The 21206-nt window shown below is 47.2% G+C and overlaps 1 pseudogene; it reads right to left on the reverse strand.

Moving 5' to 3' along the window:
- Nucleotides 1-32: 32 nt before the first annotated feature.
- On the reverse strand, nucleotides 33-18124 carry LOC146200803 (uncharacterized; annotated as a pseudogene).
- Nucleotides 18125-21206: the final 3082 nt, after the last annotated feature.

Genomic DNA, 21206 nt, shown 5'->3' on the forward strand with positions numbered 1-21206 from the left:
GCTCACTCGCCGTCTCCGTTGAAGTATTCGAACTACCGTTCGCGTACAGCTGCAGCGAGAGAACTTAGACGAGACCGGTATTGTTGAAAATCAAAAAATGCTGGCTGGTCTTCACTTGTATGTATCTTCTCCGGCAGCTCAAAACCAGGCCCTTTGAGGATATTCTGGAGTATACACGCTGCTTGCACCATATAGTTGTCACCTTCTCCGGCTTTGCATGAATCGTAGTAAGCAGAAACCGAAATCGGTGGGCTAAATTTCCAAAAGCGTTTTCCGACACTCGTCGGGCTCTGGACAACCTGAAAAAATAAATGCAGAAAGTGAATGAAATTGAGGATTATTCGAATTGCCCCTTTATTTTGTATCAGTAGTATTACCGAATATTAATTTTCAAGTGTTATCAAAAATAGCACAAAAAAGCTAATTACCGATAGTTGAAGATTTTTGTTCTGGTGCCATTTGAGTGCCACTGAAGGGCTTCATCAGGTTCTGCGGAAGGGGGAAAGCATCATCCCCTACTAAAACAGGCGGAAGGTGAAGGCTTGAAGAAATCCCCATGAGTACAACATCGGGCAGATTCGCCTTCTTGCACGTAATGGCTTTCTGGAATGGTGTTCACCATATAGCACCGTCTCCTTTAGATCCAGGTGCCCCAACATCAAGGTACCGGAACTTGCAGTCAGAATCTACAAGGGCGAAGATAATAATGCTGAACGTTTTTTTTTTATAATTAAAATAGAGCGACCCTGATTTAGCAGGCTTCACAATGGCTACATGTCTTCCGTCGATAGCTCCGATGCAATTTGGGAATTGCCACCGATTGGCAAAAGCTTCAGCTGATAACAGCCAGTCATACTCCGATTTCGGTGCGGGCAATTCCTCCGCTCTGAACTCATTGTATATTGCTTGGCATGTTGTTTTATGATCCCATTGACAGAACTGTGTCCCAAGCGAAACTGCCGGCTTGGCGAGAACTGGCTTTCTCCTGGAAAAAAAGCAATATTAAATAATCCAATTTAATGATTCTAGTTTTGAGTACAATCTATATTCTATCACTCTGTAAATTGCACGCTTATCCTAAATAAACAAAAAGGGTACGCACCCAATGCCAGAAAACTGAGCATCACTTCAAGCCATGTGTTCGGGCTGATGGGGGGTTTGTTGTTTGTTGTTTGTTTTTCTATGCGATGCCTAATGCAGTCCAGAATCCAGAAAAACACTTCATGGGGCACTTGAAGCAGTCTGCGGTATTCCCCCGAATCTTGCTTGAGAAGCGTTTCGTATAGAAGGTGCTGTACACCAAGCAAATTCTCCATCCAAGGTTTTACCCGATAATGGGGCTCGTTCTCGAATAGATCGTCGTCTTCTGTTTCAAGCAACCCCGTCACCAACATGTACTTTCCTATCCACCCGGCATCCATTTCCGTGATCTCAGCGGCAGAGACACGCCGGAGCGCAGAAGCGGCAGAAGAAACCCTCCCGGCAGCACCCTCGCTTCTCCGCCGCCCATGTGAATTGAGAATCCGGGAGCAGGGGAGGAGTTTGCCCGATCAGTGATGTCGGGAACCTCCTTTCCACATCCATCCCCGCGGGTCTCCCCCGTGCGAATCCCGCTTTAAGGGGCCCACAAACACCTCCCGAGCATTGCTCACAAACTATCTCAGTCACTGGATTATGCTGCGATACACATTTGAACACAATAAAACACATTTACACGCAGTACGGGTTGCGCAATCCCATTCAAAAGTTGGCGCTCTTCGACTTTAGCGGTCCTCCTCCTCTGTGCAACGCTTCTACGAATATGCGCTTTCGAATGACTATTGGTCTGCTTCTTTGCGACATCACGCAGGCATTAAACTAACCACTTATGACAAAATAATTGAAATACGTTTAACTTTTAGTTATCACGAAATAAAAATAGAATGTTGTGTAGACAGAAACATTTTTTGAAACCGTTTAAGAAGCCAACAGTCGGCGAGGTCAAGGAAAGCATTGGGGATTGTACTTTGTCTTTATTTTCTTTTAATTTTAGCAAGGAGACACAATCTCCCTGGTACTATTCACAGCTTGCTTAGAGGAAGTATTCAGAGACTTAAAATGGGAGCAGTTAGGGATAAGGGTAGATGGAGAATACCTCAGTAATCTACGATTTGCTGATGAAATTGCCTTGCTAAGCAACTCGGGGGATGAACTGCAAATAATGATTGGTGACCTAGACAGGAAAAGTAGAAAGGTAGGCCTGAAAATCAATATGCAAAAGACTAAGGTAATGTTCAACAGCCTAAGAAAGGAACAACAGTTTACATTAGGTAGCAAAGTACTGGAAGTAGTAGGCGAATATGTCTACTTAGGACAGGTAGTAACCGCAGATCCGGACCATGAAAAGGAAATAACAAGAAGAATAAGATTGGGATGAAGCGCATTTGACAAGTACTCATAGATTATGACTAGCAGCTTACGGGTAGCGCTAAAGAGGAAAGTATATAACAGTTACATCTTACCTGTACTCACCTATAGGGCTGAAACGTGTAGGCTAACCAAGAGAGTTCTGCTTAAGTTGACAACCCAGAGGGCTATGGAACGAAAAATGGTAGGGGTAACATTAAGAGATAGGAAGCGTGCAGAGTGGGTCAGAGAAATAACTCTGGTTGCCGACATTCTAGAGGAAGAAGAAATAGGCATGGGCAGGACATGTAGTGCAAAGAGAGGATAACCGATGGTCGCTTAGGGTAACAAACTGGATTCCAAGGGAAGGAAAGCGTAGCAGGGGGCAGCAGGAAGGTAGGTGGGCGGATGAGGTTAAGAAGTTCGCAGGGGTCAAGTGGATGCAGCTAGCACAGAACCGGGTTAAGTGGAGAAATATGGGAGAGGCCTTCGCCCTGTAGTGGGTATAGTCAGGCTGATAATGATGATGATGAATCACATAAATTACTAATGTAATCTGTTTAGGGGAAAGATAATTAAACACAAAGTAGAAGAAAAAATACTGTGCCAACGGTACGTTTCCCTTCTACTTTGTGTTTAATTATCTTTCCCCTAAACAGATTACATTACTAATTTATGTGAATACCGAAGTAAAAACAATTTAAAGAAAAAAGACAAAGTGCAATCCCCAATGCTTTCCTTGACCTCGCCGACTGTTGGCTTCCATCCTTCATATATATATATATATATATATATATATATATATATATATATATATATATATATATATATATATATATATATATATATATATATATTGTAACGCGCCTTCGTAGAACGTCGACGGAAGATGAAGAGGAGCGGTCTCGTAGATCGGTGAAGAAGAAGAAAGAGCAAGGGCAGAGGAACGTTTGTACGCTTCGCCGCAGTCCTCATTGTACCGATCCCTGTAAATAAACCCCCCGTACGTACAAAGCACGTAACATCTTGGTGAGAGGTGCTTGAGTAACGACCACGGAGCGTTTCATCTACCGAAGAAGCCGTAGACGTGCTGGCCTACCACCGATGCCATCAGACATGACTGAAGACGGCAGTACCGAGCAGCCAGAACCATACACGGCGAACAACTGGCCCCATTATCGAGAGCCGCGTACTTTTTCCGGAAAACCTGAGGAGGACGTTGATGAGTGGCTGAAGCACTACGAAAGAGTGAGTAAATACAATCACTGGACCGCCGCTACTAAGCTGGCTAATGTGGTGTTCTTCCTTGCCGCCACTGCCTTGACTGGTTCGATAATCACGAGGATTCATTAAGTACATGGGCTATCTTTACAAGCGAAATCAAAAAAAAATTTTGGAGATGAACCTGCAAAGAAGAAGCGCGCTGAACAAACTTTGTTTCACCGGGCGCAAGTACCCGGAGAAACTTGTACTGCATATATCGAAGCCATCTTAAAGCTACGCAGAGTCGTCAACCCCACTATGCTTGAAGAAGACAAAGTCGGTCACCTCGTGAAAGGAATAGCGGAAGACGTTTATAATTTTTTTATTAGCAAAGAGAACCTGAGCACCACCGCTGATGTTATAAAGCATTGTAGAACATTTGAGGCTCTCAAGCTGCGACGAATTACACCTAAATTCGGAAGACTGGCCAATGTCACTTCTGTAGCCAGTGTTGAAGCCTGTCCTTCAGTTTCCATGGCTGATATGATACGAGAGATTGTACGCGAGGAATTGTCAAGATCTAGGGACGCCATCTGTAGTGAAGAATATGTGCGGCAGAGTTGTGTACCGCATGCAAATGTTGCCGCCCTGTCCACTCCGTGGGTTCAACCTAGCGGCGCTTCGCATATGGACGATCAGCGCAGCTGTACTCAACGTTATGACCACCAGCCGATGGAAAAGAGGCCTGCCTACTCTGAAAATGTGGTTCCTCAGCAGCGAGAGCCTCGCTACAACCAACGTCGCGACTATGTTAGTGAGGACTCTTATGCTGATCGCTGGCGCCCTCAACCTGTGTGCTACAGGTGTGGCATTGCGGGGCATATCGCTAGATACTGCCGCCGTCGTTTTACAACTGTCCAAGATTACCGGCCTTACGCGAACACTCACGGAGGGCTGCACACCGAACAACAGCGATCCCCGACTATGCCTACTGGGGACTCACACCATTCGACATATTTGAGGAATTCATCTCCTACATCTGATCGTAGTGTGACGCCGCCACCCCAGCGCCCGCGCAGGTCACCTTCCCCTCGACGTCGTTCTACCCCTCCGTCTCCGGGAAACTAGGGGGCGCGGCCGATGGAGGTGAGGCCGCCGGCGAGTCGATGACGTCCATACCTCTGGCCGTGTTTATGTTAAAGAACAAATTGGAAATGTTTGTTGATGGTGTGAAAACAATGGCTCTTGTGGACACTGGTGCTACAGTATCTGCTATGTGTTTAAGTTTTAAGAACCGTTTAGGTAGAAAAGTAATGTTCAGTGGTGACCGTGAAGTGTTATTCCGTGGTGTCGGTGGTGAACCGTTAGTTCCTCTTGGTGTGTGTGTTTCGGATGTTGTTATTGGCGGCCTCAAGTTTAGAGTAGAATTTGCAGTACTGCCTCGGTCTACACATGATGTGATTCTTGGGATTGATTTTCTGCAAGAGTGTGGTGCAACTTTAGACTGTGGTACGGGAGAGATTGCTTTGAATCCTTCACTACTTTCGGTTCTTGTGGATGACTCGACACCTGAATTTGGAGCATTTGCTGTGGAAGAAGACACAATTGTGCCAGCGTTATCTGCAGCATTCGTGCGGGGTTTCTCTATTCGGAACCAGTGCGAATCTTTTGAGGCTATAGTAGAACCTACGAGATTCACCTGCTCTAAGAAGAGTATCCTTGTGCCTCGTTGCGTCATTCCCGTGACTAAAGGCCGCACTGAGCTATGGACAGTGAACCACTCCGAAGAGCCAACTGTGTTGCCTCGGGGCCTAAAACTCGCCCGTTTCGAGGAAGGCATATCCGGTTCCGTCGCGGCGTTAAACAGCTCTGTCACTGAGCAGCAGGTGCGACCAGGCATGGAGACCCAAGTTAAGGCTATGATTAGTAAGTCTCTTTCTACAACTGAGCGTCGTATTCTAGTGGAACTACTACTGAAACACGTGACAGTGTTCGACTTTGCCAAGGATGACACAATGCCACTGCCTACCAGTCGTATTCATCACACGATCAACACTGGGTCCGCCCCTCCAATACGTCAGAAGCCCTATCGCGTCTCAGCAACTGAACGTAAGGTAATAGATGAGCAAGTTCAAGACATGCTAAAGCGCGGCATTATTCGAGAGTCCTGTAGTCCTTGGGCAGCTCCAGTTATCCTTGTTAAAAATAGATGGCACATGGAGGTTTTGTGTTGACTACCGCCGTTTAAACTCAGTCACAAAGAAAGATGTCTACCCGCTTCCACGTATAGACGCAATTGACTGTCTGCACTCAGCATCATACTTTTCTTCTATTGACTTGAGATCCGGTTACTGGCAAATCCCCATGCACATTGCAGATAAAGAAAAAATGGCATTCGTAACACCAGACGGACTTTACGAATTTAACGTTATGCCTTTTGGATTATGTAATGCACCTGCCACATTCGAGCAGTTTATGGATACAATTCTACGTGGACTAAAGTGGCAAATTTGTTCATGTTATTTGGACGACGTAGTAATTTTTGGCAACAGCCGTCAGGATATCGTACTTAATTGCATGGAACGAGCTGGTCTTGTTCTGAATGCAAAGAAATGTCATTATGGCGATCGTGAAACAATTGTCCTCGGTCATTTAGTTGACAAAGAAGGTGTTCGACCAGATCCCACGAAAATTGAAGCCGTCAAAAGTTTTACCGTGCCCAAATCAGTAAAAGAGCTGCAGAGCTTTTTGGGGTCATGCTCGTACTTTGGACGCTTTATACCAATGTTTGCAGACATCGCTTACCCACTTACGAGTCTACTGCATAAAGATACACCATTCAATTGGACCAGCGAATGTGACTCAGCTTTCCGTCATCTGAAGTTTCTTTTGACCTCGGACCCAATCCTCCGCCACTTCAGCCCATCAGCCCCAACTGAAGTACACACTGACGCAAGTGGTATCGGTATCGGCGCTGTACTTATACAACGCCATGGATGCGATCAGCACGTCATAGCGTATGCCAGCCGCTCGTTGAGTAAATGTAAAAGAAATTACACGGTTACGGAGCAAGAATGTCTAGCCGTTGTTTTCGCTGTACAGCGCTTTCATTCCTATCTGTACGGGAATGCTTTCACTATTGTGACCGGCCACCATTCCCTTTGCTGGCTCGTGAGTCTTCGTGACCCCTGTGGGAGGCTCGCTCGATGGGCTTTACGCCTACAAGAGTTTAATTTTACTGTGGCGCATAAAAGCGGCCATAAACACTCAGATGCTGACTGTCTTTCGCGTTTGCCGCTTCAAACGACTGACAATGACTCAGACAATTTCGATGAATATTTGGCTCCAATTTCACAAACCTTCCCCTATCCGAGTTTTCCGAACCAAGCAACGCAAAGACAAAACGTTAACTTCACTGTTTGATTCCGCCAACGATCCTATGAAGAACACATTTAGCATTCGCGAAGGAGTGCTCCCCAGAGTACCTCTGGGGGAGCACGTATGCTTCTTGTCGTTCCGGAAAGCCTACGTATCACAGTTCTAGAAATGACGCATGATGACGCCGCGTCTGGTCACCTGGTAGTGGTCCGAACACTCCACCGCACACAGCAGCGATTTTACTGGCCGAAGATGCGTTCAACGATCAAGCGATATGTAGCCAGCTGTATGCAATGCCAGCGCTTTAAGCTGTCGACTTCAAGCCCATATGGAAAACTGCAGCCAGTCACACCTCCAACAGCCCCGTTTGAGCAAGTTGGCATTGACCTTCTTGGACCTTTCCTACGGTCCTCCAAAGGAAACCGATGGATTCTTGTGTGCATTGATTATTTAACCCGCTACTGTGAGACAGCCGCGATACCATCCGCTACTGCGTCTGAAGTATCAAATTTCTTCGACTCGTCATTCTTCGGCACAGCCCTCCTGCAGTCGTCATTAGTGACCGTGGACGCTACTGCGTCTGAAGTATCAAATTTCTTACTTCGACTCGTCATTCTTCGGCACGGCCCTCCTGCAGTCATCATTAGTGACCGTGGACGCCAATTCACAGCGGACATTGTCGAAGAACTTCTTCGCCTCAGCGCCTGCAGTTTTCGCCACTCCACGCCATATCATCCCCAAACAAACGGTGTGGTAGAACGAACTAATAGGACGCTTACCACCATGTTGGCTATGTACGTCGCTGCAGACCATAAAGACTGGGATGGCGTTCTACCGTTCATTGCGCATGCATATAACACAGCGCAACATGAGACAACAGGCTACAGTCCCTTCTACCTTCTCTATGCTCGCACGCCTCGCTGTGCCCTCGACACCATACTGCCATTTTTCATTCATGACGAACCTTCTCTTGCTACCACACTCTGCAGAGCTGAAGAAGCCCGCCAGCTGGCCAGAGTTCGAATTTTATCTTCACAAGAACGTTCTAAGGAGCGCTACGACGCCCGACACCAAAAAGTTTCCTATGCTCCTGGTGACTATGTGTGGTTGTGGACACCTCTCCGTAAGCGTGGCCTTTGTCAAAAACTGCTGTCACACTACACCGGACCGTTTGTTGTGTTAGAACGCATCAATGACCTGAATTACGTCATAGCACGCATAACGCCGAATGGTCGACGGTCACGGCAGTCGCAGGTGGTGCATGTAGCCTGCCTCAAGCGATTTCATTCCAGAGGATCTCAGTAACTCGCCCGACGTGCTTCGTCTGCGAGGAGGGAAATGTCACGCGCCTTCGTAGAACGTCGACGGAAGATGAAGAGGAGCGGTCTCGTAGATCGGTGAAGAAGAAGAAAGAGCAAGGGCAGAGGAACGTTTGTACGCTTCGCCGCAGTCCTCATTATACCGATCCCTGTAAATAAACCCCCCGTACAGCCGCCCTGATTTTTAACAATATAGCGCGAGCATCGACTAAACTGCTGGTCAGCACCTTACAACGGCGATAAGCCTGCAACACGGCGAGAGTTCGTGCATGCGCAACAATGTGGAACGTCGCAAACAGATATTGTGGCAGGGCGTGTGTCTTTATGATCCGAACAGCGTAGCAGAAGACGCTCTCTCTTCGTGCGTGTGCGCGAACTCTCGCCGTGTTGCACGCTTATCGCCGTTATAAGGCGCTGAACAGCAGTTTGGTCGACGCTCGCGCTATATTGTTAAAAATCAGGGCGGCTGTACATACAAAGCACGTAACAATATATATATATATATATATATATATATATATAAAAACCGAAGAAGAGAGCACTGTACTACATCACTAAAATGCTGCGTTCCAGTTACTGACGCTATCGGCACGCGGAAAAAAATTTGTGGACGCCCACGCAGGTTCAAGGTCGGCTCATGCAAGAGCGCTTGTTTCATTTCCATCAGGTGTGCGCAAAAAAAAATGCCGGATGCTTTTCTAACAGACCTCGCATGTATTTAGATTTACACACAGCTTTTAGAATTCATTTACCTTGCAGAGTACACCTTTAGAGTGTTTTATGAAATATATGCTTTGACCATACTCTGTATATACAGGGAGTGACATCAACAACCAATTCAACAAGGCTCTTGGACGCTGTTCTTTCACACTTTATTATATGCATGGAGTGGTGCACAAATCGCGATGAAAATGTCCCAGAGACAACATAAATCTTTGGATGCCCAATGATATCCTTAAACGAAACAATATATGCTACCTTCAGGCAAGTCCCTTGGTTTGTCATTAGGGCAGTGCAGTTTGTTTTGTTTGGCCTCACATACTGCTCACTGTGGAACATACACCCAGACACTCTAGCACGGTCATGCTCCACAACAGGCCCATTTATGTTGCCAACCTGGTTTTGTACAAAGTGAAGTAATGACCCAGAGACATCCCGTGGCCTGCTCAGAAAGAGAATGCCTTCATGGCTTGCTGGGCCAGTGAGAGACAAAAAGTTGTGCTCTCAGACTTTTGTAGTTACTCGCCAGCATGAGGCGTTCTACAATTTACAAGGGCACACCTTTTGCTGATGTCACAAGTTCTTTTAAGTGGCCAATGTTGGACTCAAAACTAAAGCATGAGTGTGCCCACAGGGACCCTTGTTTTATCACACTCTTTGCAATGTGCAGCAGCTGGTGCACATATGTCATGCGCCTCTCTCCGTACAGGAACTGCACATCGACCACAAATTTTACAACGCAGTCAGTACTAGCCACAATATCAGCACTACATACAGTTTCTTGTAGCAGTAGGGGAATGCCCTATACAAGAAGAGCAAAATGTCTGAAATATTGTCTCGGCAGGAAGCTTTCCAAACATGGCAAGGAAAAAAACAACAACCAGTGTTGCCATTCAGAGGCTTTCCAGTATTTTCGGAGAGAGAGGGAGCGGGGTAGCCGAGAAATGCTAAGATGAGGCCTTATACTACAAAGGCGCTCATCAATTGCAGAGAGATATTGCGGAGACCCAATATAATATGGCTCACCTACATTTGACAGCCAACATTCTGTTAGCTGCCGTGACACCCCTAGAAGCAAGCAGTGCATGTAATCTAGAGAAAAACTCCAGATTACATCAAAGTTTGTAAGGTTGATCAAGGGTGTTAGGCCCTTGACTCCATCAATAACCATTCCGGTTGCCACAGCCTGGTGCATATTTTTTTGTTTTCTCGAAATTTCTGTCAGGTACGATGCAGTCAACTGGATACTTCACAGTTCCTGTTGGGCATAGTAACATGCAAGAAGCAAAAAATAAGAGCCAGTACTGTCATGCAATGAAAAAAGGACAGCACTTGAAGGGAATTTTCTATAGCATTTTAGAGGAACCTATAGATGCAAGCCACTACAGCTGAATAGAAGTCAACAACAAAGTGGCAAATATCTTTCCAAGGCCTTTCAACCAATGGTATCAACCCATTCTAATGATTTCACGGTCAACCCCCTAGCTCATGCCAGTCACTTGTGATATCACACAAGTAGGGGGATTAACTGCAACATCTTGGCAATCGGTAGGCATCATTGGTGGGAGTGTCTTCTTTTACACTTGATTCCTGTGCTGCCTGATTATGGCTTGCAGGCTTGTCTGGTTTGCTTACATACCTGTGCAGAGGTGGCACATATAGCCTCCACAGCAGTGCTAAAATTTGGCTCTGAATAAATGTGCCCTTCTACGAAGGCATTTCTGAAGGGGAACAACAGCAGTTTGTTATATGAATTGTCAATTTTATTATGCTGACTTTTACATCACCATTCATACTGAAACAGCGACACTGTTTGGTTATAACTAAAGGAGGCCAACTTAGTGGCGTCCGCATTTGGAGCAGCTTCCTTGCACTCGATTTCTCTCGGCAAGGTCACCAGAAACTTATGCGACGAATTTCATGCACAGCCCGCAATAAAAATGAAACCTTTAGTTCTGATTTCCAACCCCAACGCTTTTCTTGATATGGTACTTCGTCGACGACACATCGTACTTATCAAGAATGTGTATTATAAGTTTCTGCAGCGCTTCAGCTGCCTTCCAGGATAACCCAAACTCCAGGACAAAACTCACCGTCAGTGCAAGTAAATCGTCAGCACTCAAGTCACTGCATTGCGTCTGGTCTGCCATCTCTTCGTCTTCGCAAAAATCTGGAACTTGCGCTGTCTCATCACTTAATGATGTGAGAGGCTCCGCAGGTCTCCGCAGTCTGCCATAATCGAGCTCATCATGGTGCAGGGCCTGTTGTGGCGGTGATGTCTGTGCTGGTGAAGGTGGCCGCGTAGATCCTTGCGCTGGTGATGGTGGACACGGAGCTCCTCGCGCTGTTGGCGGTTGGTGCGTCGGGTCTTGATCTGGCGACGGTGGGCGCGTAGACCTCCGTAGATAATTGCTGGTGGAACACAGAAGGCCAGCACCGCTGCCTGGGTCAAGGTGCCGCTTACTTCTGCGGCCCACTTTTTTTTTTCATTTCAACCTTACAAACATCATCCGAACGATGCTATTTTGATTACCTGAACGTTCGTCGAGGTGACCTGATGATAATACCGATGTGACTATCCACTATCCTTCAGCAGTACATGGTTCTGATTCGAGTAAATGAGCATATTTAATTACACGAAACGTACAACTTACCTAAATTTTAGTATTATAATATTAAGTCACTCTACATATACGGCTTTCTTTTATAAGAATGAGTACTGTTCGCTGAACTCCTTTTCTGTCCGCGGTTTGCACAATGGTTTGCATCGATTCTGGGATATGGCAACATTGCGTACTTTTTTTTTACCCCTTTTTATTTTGTTCGCAAAGCGCAGCCATGGCGCATGTTAGCTGTCTTTTTCTGATTTACAATTCGAGATCGCAGGTACTGCGCTGCGGCAAAGCCGGAATTCGAAATTGTTAAACCGTTTGTCGAACACTTCGCAGTGCACATCGCGCCGCACGGCCACACACAATGTTCGCTTTGGTAAGATTTGTTCATGACATTGACAAAAAGTTGCAAGTTATTCCTGCAAAGGACATAAGTTTCAGCCCAAAAGACTAACGATTTTGACAAGTGGGCTGTTTATACGGCGTTCTGGCAAGGCCGAGTGGACGGAACAGACAGCGGTCATTACAGCGCTCAAGTCCTGATGCCAGCAGGTAATGACTCCATTTTAGCTGTGTATTTCATGCTTACAAAACCTGTCACGAGTTTCTATATAACCGTGCAGAGACGAACAAAAAATGAAAAGATGGCTACAAAAAGACTTGCAAAGCCAAAAATTCTGGACTCCGGAGACTCTTCGAGCGAATGCGAAGAACAGACGGCAGCCCAGAAGAAAAAGGTGTGCATGCGTTTTTGTTTAATTCTGCAATGCTGAAATTTTGCATGCAAAGTGTTGTGTATATTTGTTATATGTACGTTTTTATTCTTTTTTTAACATTTTAGAACCAAAAGCGATGCATGGCAGACACCAAAAAAGAAAAGTATGAGAGCATTCTGAAAAAAAAAAAAACCCAAAGCCGCGGGAGCTGCCACCGCGTACGTATGCTTGCTCAGCTAGCTATTAGGAGGCTTTTTCTCGAGAAACTTTCTTTTCAAGTTTGCAAATTACACATCTTAACCATGAATTATTGTTTACATGCAGGCCGCAAAGAAAACACGGCGGGTCATCTCTGACTCGCCCTCTGGCAGTGAAGACTCGCTTTGTGCAAAAAGTGAGCTTAGAAAAGCACAAAAAGGAAAAATGTTTTGGAAAAACAGAGCCAAAGAGCTTGAAGAAAGGCTGTTCTTAAGGGAACAAGTCTGCAGCCTGCAGCGGTGCCTGGAAAAAAAGATTTTTGAATGTAAAATTGTATTACTTATTTTACATCTTTGACAATTGAAGATTAGTACTACTTCAAATTTTTACTATTCAGAGCTCTCATTCCGTATGCGTATGTGCCATTTCTTGCAGTGGATGCAACACACCATTCAACACCTGTGCAGGGCAAAAGCCAGACTGGTTTGTGGAAGTTTCAATTTACTTCAATAGCATATGGCATATCAGTGCACTTATTCATGTGGGCATTCCACACAGTCACCAACACACGTAGCAAACAGAAGAACAACCGAGCTGCCCTTTTTTTTTTTTAATCAAGCGAAGCTCGAGACAGACGAGGACGACGCTCAGCCACGCGCCAAGACATTCGGCCACTTGGTGGCGCTAGATGGGCAGCGGTGTGGCATTGCCCCCCTTCCAAGAGGCATCGACCCGATGCCACAAACGTAGGGGAACAATAGACAAGCGGGGCAAGTTGTACGGGAGTCTCTGGCTCTGGTTTGGACCCTAAAATGGCTTACCGATTGTAATAAGGCTTCATTCTGGCGACGTGAACTATTTCAGACTTCGGATGCCGAGAGGAGCGGACAGTTCCTTGTGGTAGCACCTCGTAGTCCACCGCGCTGAGTCGACGGAGCACCTCATAGGGTCCAAAGTAACGGCGCAGAAGCTTTACAGAGCGCCCTTGCAACCGTATTGGGCTCCAAACCCAGACTTAATCGCCGGGTGTGTAAGTCACCTTTCGGTGTCGCAGGTTGTAGCGCTGGGCGTCGTGTACTTGTTGGTGCCGAATTCGCTGTCAGGCAAGTTGGCGTGCGGCTTCTGCGTCACGAATAAATTGGTCAGCTCCCACGACAGTGGAGGGAGCAGAATCCGGAAGAAGCATGGCATCACGCATAGTCAAAGGCTAGCGTCCATGGACCAAATGAAATGGAGTGAAGCGTGTAGTTTCCTGGAGCGCAGTGTTGTATGCGAACGTGATGTACGGCAGAATTCGGTCCCAGTTCTCATGATCATCGTCTACATACATATAAATCATGTCGGCAATTGTTTTGTTAAGCCGCTCAGTTAGTCCATTAGTTTGAGGATGATAGGCAGTTGTCTTGCGGTGGGTGGTGCCACTGAGTCGAAGGACCTCGCTCGTGAGTGCCGACGTAAACTAGGTTCCCCTGTCAGTTAAGACGACTGTTGGGGCGCCGTGACGGAGTACAATGTTGTGAATGAAGAAATGCGCAACTTCCTCTGCGGTACCACGGGGAATGGCCTTGGTCTCACAGTAGCGGCTGAGGTAGTCAGTGGCAACCACTATATACCTGTTACCCATGGAGGACTTCGGGAATGGGCCTAGTAAGTCCATGCCGACCTGTTGAAATGGGAATTTCGGGGAATCTATAGACTGCAGGAGGCCAGCTGGTTTAATGGGCGATGTCTTTCGCCGCTGGCACTCACGGCAGGTACGGACGTAGCGGTGCACAACGGCAGCTAGCCTGGGCCAGTAGTACATTCGGCGTATCCGTGCCAATGTGCGAGAAAACCCGAGATGGCCGGAAGAAAGGTCGTCGTGGCACGCACGAAGAACTTCGTCATGAAGCGTGGTGGGTACTACTAGCAGATAAACAGTTTCTGTTGGACCATAGTTCTTGTAGAGCACACCATCGCGCAAGCAAAATGACGACAGTCCGCGCCTGAAGAGCTGAGGAGATGACACGGTTCGTTCGAGGTATTCGATGAGGGGCGAAAATTCAGAATTGGCCCGCTGCTTTCGGGCTAAGGTGGACGACGTGATAACACCAAGGAAAGCGGTATAGTCATCGCAGCCGTCCGTGTGGCAGGGAGTAGGGGTGCGGGACAGACAATCAGCATCACTGTGTTTCTTGCCGGACTTGTGCACGATAGTAACATCAAATTCTTGCAACCGAAGGCTTCATCGAGCAAGCCGACCCGATGGATCTTTCAGGTTTGCCAGCCAACACAGTGAGTGATGGTCGCTCACGACACGAAACGGACGACCGTACAAGTACGGACGAAATTAAATGACTGACCACACAACAGCGAGGCACTCCTTTTCCGTAGTTGAATAATTAACTTCAGAACGGGACAAAGTGCGACTGGCGTAAGCAACGAGGCGTTCTGCACCGTCCTGCCGCTGAACAAGGATCGCACCGAGGCCAACGTTACTGGAATCCGTGTGCAGTTCCGTGTCGGCCTCTTCGTCGAAGTGGCCAAGTATAGGCGTACATTGGAGACGGGACTTGAGTTCCGTGAAGGCTTTTTCCTGGTTGGGGCCCCAAACGAACGGTTCGGCATCTTTTGTCAGGCGGGTCAGAGGCACAGCGATATTGGAGAAATTGTGAACAGAGCGATGATAGTACGCGCAGAGGCCGAGAAATCGACGTAAGCTTCGTTTTGGGGAATGAAGCGACAGTGGCCGTCTTTTCTGGATCTGGGCTAACACCTCGAGCGCTGACAATGTGGCCGAGAAATATCAGCTCATTAAAACCGTAAAGGCATTTTTTGGGTTTTAGAGAAAGACTAGCAGATCGAATGGCCTCGAAAACAGCGCGCAAACCTTTCAGGTGCTCGTCGAACGTGTCCAAGAAATTACAACGTCACCGAGATATACGATGCATGACTGCCACTTCAGGCCAGAGAGTACGGTGTCCATCATTCGTTGAAATGTGGCAGGGGCCGAGCACAGGCCAAACGGGAGCACTTTAAACTCATACAAACCGTCCGGCGTAATAAATGCGGTCTCCTCACGGTCTCGCTCGTCAACCTCTATTTGCCAATATCCACTGCGGAGGTAGAGTGATGAAAAGTGGCATGGCAAAGGCGATCGAGGGAGTCGTCTATACGCGGCAGAGGGTACAGATCCTTTTTTGTGACGTTGTTGAGGCGTCTATAATCCACGCAGAACCTCAAGGTTCCATCCTTCTTCGCGACAAGGACAACAGGCGCAGCCCACGGGCTCGTCGACGGCTGGATAACGTCGTCCTGGATTATTTCTGTTACTTGGCGGCAGATGGCGTCACGTTCTTTTGAAGACACCCGGTAAGGACGCTGACATAGTGGACGTTGGCCGTCGGCAACTATAATTCGGTGCTTCGTTAGTGGTGTCTGTCGGAACTTGGAGGTTGATGCAAAACAATCGCGGAACGAATTGACAAGATTCTCTATGCAGGTGTGGGTTCACATCGGTCTGAATGGCTGTAGACGTCGCATTGTCGAGGTCTGACGTGTTTGATAAAGCGTACTGGCCTGTACATTCTCCAAGTTCTTCAAAATAAGCGACCGTCGTGTTCGCCATCAAATGTTGGGGTTCACATGTGAAGTTCGTCACTAACACTTCGGCTTGCCCACGGACAAGTTCGACAAGGCCCCGAGCAACACAAACTTGTCGAGTGAAAAGCAGAGACATGTTGGCTTCGGCAATGCCATGCGTGCCGGTGCTGTGATCACATTCGACTGTGACGAACTTGCTTGCCCTCGGATGGATTGTTATGTGGTCGTCAGAGACGCGCAACATCGTTTTTCGGAAGTCCGTGTTGCTATCAACGGCTCGCTTGGTTGAAAACGATACCGTGAGCTGTGTTGCTATCAACGGCTCGCTTGGTTGAAAACGATACCGTGAGCTGCTCCCGAAGGTCTATAACAACACCCTACTCTTGCAGGAAATCCATGCCTAGAATCAGATCTTTACAGCAGTCTTTTATTACGGCAAAGGTGCCAGTGAAAGTAAAACCGCAGATCTCTATGCGGCAAGTACACATACCAATCGGCGTCATGACATGGCCACCGGCAGTGCGCATCATTGGCCCAGACCAAGGCGTCAGAACCTTACGGAGTGTCGTTGCTAGCTGGCTGCTCATGACGGAAAAATCGGCGCCGGTATCCACAAGTGCGGTCACATCCCAACTGTCGGCGGTTACAAAAATTTCCCCCGGAAACAATGCGTTCGCAGCACGTCGGTAAGTTCGTCGGACCGGGTCGTCGCCGCTCGGGCCGTCGCGTGAAATTGTCGGGTGGAGGCTGTTTAATCGGAGACGTAGCGGCGGCCTCACCCCCGGAGGTCGCCGTGTTTAGTTTTCCTGGTGAGGGGACGTGCCTCTAAATTGCCCAGAGGAGGAATATCGAGTGGGTGACGCAGAACGCCTCGGCGATGACGATCGCGACTGCCGTTGCGGTGACGTCGGGTGCATCTCGTTAGCAGCCAGGTATTCCTCAATCTCATGTGTTCTTTCTCCATAGAGAGGTCGAGGCGCGTTCGGTGGAAATCCTCTTAAGCCCATTCTCTGGTATGGGCAATAGCGTAAAATGTGGTTAGGCTCGCCGCAGTGATAACAAAGCAGCCATCTGTTGGGTGTGTGCCACAAGTGCACCTTGCTGATGACAGGACGCTGGTCTTGTTGCGGCTCGACGGGGCGCAGGTAGCGAGGCGGTGGTCCGGCAACGGGGCGGAATGAATGTGGCTCGGGGGCAGGTTGACGTAGTACATCACTATATGTCATAATGCATGGCACTGGTTGTGATGCTGGTGGTGGCTGCACCGCTCGCCGCATTTCATCACGAATGACGTCCCCGGTAGAATAATTCACTGCAGGTGGTGCATTCAAGTAGAGGTTCTGCAGTTCTTCGCGGACAATGCTCCTCACAAGCTCCCGCAATGCCTTGTCCCTAGCTGCTGGCACGGACGCGCAGTAGGGTGTGGCCGCTACGCTTGCCTGACGGCCGTATTGGGTACAGTGTTCCTGCAGTGAACGTTCCATGCTCGTAGCTTCTCTCGCGAAATCTGCGACAGTTCTTGGAGGGTCACGAATGAGGCCAGCGAACAACTGTTCCTTGACCCCGCGCATGCGGTGCCGTACTTTCGTTGCCTCGGGCATAGTAGGGTCGGCCCGGCTGAAACGTTGCGTCATGTCCTCGACATACATGGCCACGCTCTCATTTGACTGATGAGACCTCGAACGGATTGCTATATCTGCGTTTTCTTTGCGCGTACTCAAGCTGAACGTTGTGAGCAACTCACGGTGAAAGACCGCCCAGTTGACAAAGGACGCCTCGTGGTTTGAGAACCACGTCTTGGCCGAGTCTTGCAGCGCGAAGTACACATTCATTACCTTCCGCTCGTCGTCCCATTGGTTAAATGCAGCCACACGGTCAAAAGTAGCCAACCTGTCTTCGACATCCTCAAACCGGTCACGGTGAATGATGGCGGTGATCGAGATGCGAGAAGGACGTACGGTGGGGCGTTGCTGGAATTCTGACTTGTCTGGCTGTCCGTCGAAGATGTCATGGCTCGCAGCGGTGTGGTCAGTGGTTCGAACTCTGGTTGTAGGCCTCGGAGGCGATGGCTCGCTTTATGGACAGGAGTGCTGTCTGAGCGTCGATGGGCAGCGTCACTGACGTCTTCGGGGGCAACGTATATGGGATCTTACCCCGCACCTCCACCAAATGTCACCAACACACGTAGCAAACAGAAAAACCGAGCTGCTCCTTTTTTTAATCAAGCGAGGCTCGAGACAGACGAAGACGACGCTCAGCCACGCGCCAAGACATTCGGCCACTTGGTGGCGCTAGAAGATGGGCAGCGGTGTGGCAATATCATCCTTTCATGGAAATTGCAGCTAGCTATATTTCGGTTCATGACAGTGAAAATATACTATCTTATGCGTTAACTCTTTCACAACTCCTTTGCAATGTCGTTAACATGCTATTTCTCCAGCTAGCTCAAGCTTTCGATCAAGTACTTGCTACATATTTTGGGCGTAGAGAAAACCAAGATATGCTTTAATATATTCACATTATGAGCATAAATGTTTGTTTCAGAACGCCCCACCTTGCTTCCATCATTTGAGCGGGAGCAGGCTGCAGCTGCCTATGCATGGAAGTACCATATGCCCGAGAAAGCCGGACAAAGTTTCAATTTATTTCAATAGTAGCATATGACGAGTCAGTGTACTTATTAATGTAGGCATTATGTAATCCTTTCATGGAATTTTCAGCTAGCTGTTCGTGAGTTTATGATGGCGAAAATATGCAGTTCTGCGTGTTCATTCACATTGCAGTGTCGTTAACACGCTATTTCTCCAGCTAGCTCAAGATTTCGATCACATACTTGCTGCAAATTTTGGGCATAGAGAAAATCATACGTTTTAATATATTCTGATTATGAGCATAAATTTTTGTTTCAGAACGCCCCACCTTGCTTCCATCATTTGAGCGTGGTCAGGCTGCAGCTGCTCATTCACGTAAGTCCCATATGCTCTAGCCAGCAGCGCTACAAATTGTAATGCAACTGACACATTTACTGAAATCTGGCTATAACTGCAGAACCTGTTGCCACCCTGGAAAAGTAGTGAAAAAGCGGAGGCTACATGCTGTAAGTTTGCTTTATGTTGCAATTTCCACAACAAAAAGTGACCTTTTACGGAAATCTGTGAAATGCAGCAACAGATCCAGCAGCGGAATCATCCGAGCTGCCTTCTTTTGGTAAGCTTACTGCCTTATATGAAATTTTATGGCTAAAAACTACTGATGGAAGAGGCTTTCTAAAATCAGATTCTAATTACAGCAGCAAGACTGGATTTCTCATATTTGAAAGATGGTTCTGTGAGTGGCAATCCTCAGATTTTGTTTCACAGATTATGCTATTAGTAATTAGTTCTAAGGATGCATTTGTCTTTTTCTTGTTCTTATCCTTTCTTTGTGTTTATTTCTTTATGCTCATTTTTACACGGAGTTGTATAAGGTTGAAAACAAAGATGTGGTAAATGCATTTTCACTTAATTGGAGCTGCTGTGCGTGATGACAGTTTTCCCTGTGACTGATTTTGTCTTGATGCAATTTTGTACTGAAAGTGCTGTATAAACTGTACTCTCTTATGCTTGTTCTCAGCTCTACCTGTCAAAAGGATTCACATCAGTGCTTCTGGGGCCACAACAATCCTGCAGAATAAAAAAGGCACATTGGTATGTAAAGATACTGCCCATGCAATCTGGGGTCCAGGTGTGCTAGCAGTACACAGCGTGGCGAGCCGCTGCTCCAAAGAAGAGGGCCCTGGGCGAGGAGCCGAAACAACCGTTGACGCCACAAAAGGTTGATGTTGTCCTAGGTATGTCTCAGCTCTAGAAATTTATGCACTAGTATTGATGCATATTCACAATTTTCTCATCTGGGAAGGTGATACTAGGCATAACATTTACAATGTGCATATGAGAATACAAAATATAAATAACTGTGCATTCCTGGGAAGATAAAGCGTAAAATGACACTGGTGCGTAACCATTATACGAATAGCTTTGTCCTTGTAATTCTACCATAAATTGACACATGAAATTTTCAGTCAGCTAAGGTCTTGATTTCATAACGGCATAATAACTCTAGCAAGTTAACATCTTATGAATAAACAGAGCTACAGACTAGGACCGGGTTAAGTGGAGAAATATGGGAGATGCCTTTGTCCTGCAGTGGGTATAGTCAGGCTGATGATGATGATGATGATGAAAGACAAGGACAAAGATCAAGAAGCAAACAGGACGACGGGAGCTGTCCGGTGAAGCATGAGTTTTCCTGTTTCATGTAAAGTAGGAGTGCTATACAGGATTCCGTTGTGATAAAGCGTATGTGGGTCAAACGGGCAGGTGTTCGGTTACGAGAGCACGAGAGATCATTGGAGATGGGCTGAGGCTCTAAACTGGTTGCGCATTATAAGGGGTGTGATAGCTGCCATTCTTTTCTAACAGGGGCAGGTATTTTAATGCCCATCCGGCACAGATTAACAGGGAAATCATGGAGGCCAGGCATATCATGTGATTAGGTGAAAAATGTGTTTGTGAATCGTTAATCGCTTTAACAGATAATGAGGGGTTTCTTGAAAATGGTATATGTGCTGAGTCATCATGACTTGGTTTCTTGTTTAATGTGTGGTTTAGTGCAGCTTGGTTTGGATATTTATACTGTATGTTTTTTCAATAAACTTCAGTTGCGAGTCAGAAAAAAAAAACAGCGCCCGTCCTTGCTTCTTGATCTTCGTGCTAGTCTGTAGCGCTGTTTATTCATCATGTACAGAAAATGTACAGAGTACCGCAGAGGAGACGTCTAGGCTGGTGCGGGATCTGGAGGACCGAATTGATGACGCCGAGAACCGCTCGCGGAGGTGCAATTTGATTTTTTATGGCCTTCCGGATCCTACACCATCCGAAACATATGTCGAATCTGAAGAACGCATTATTCACCATTGTTCCGATACCCTGGATTTAACATTAGACAGTAAAGATATTGAACGTGCGCACCGTCTTGGTCGTCACAGTACGGAACGTCCGCGTCCCATAATTGTAAAGCTTGCCCATTTTAAGACTAAGCAACTGATCCTCTCA

This window comes from Amblyomma maculatum, chromosome 2 (genome assembly GCF_055883805.1).
Source record: "Amblyomma maculatum isolate TAMU_Amacu chromosome 2, ASM5588380v1, whole genome shotgun sequence".
NCBI classification, from domain to species: domain Eukaryota; kingdom Metazoa; phylum Arthropoda; class Arachnida; order Ixodida; family Ixodidae; genus Amblyomma; species Amblyomma maculatum.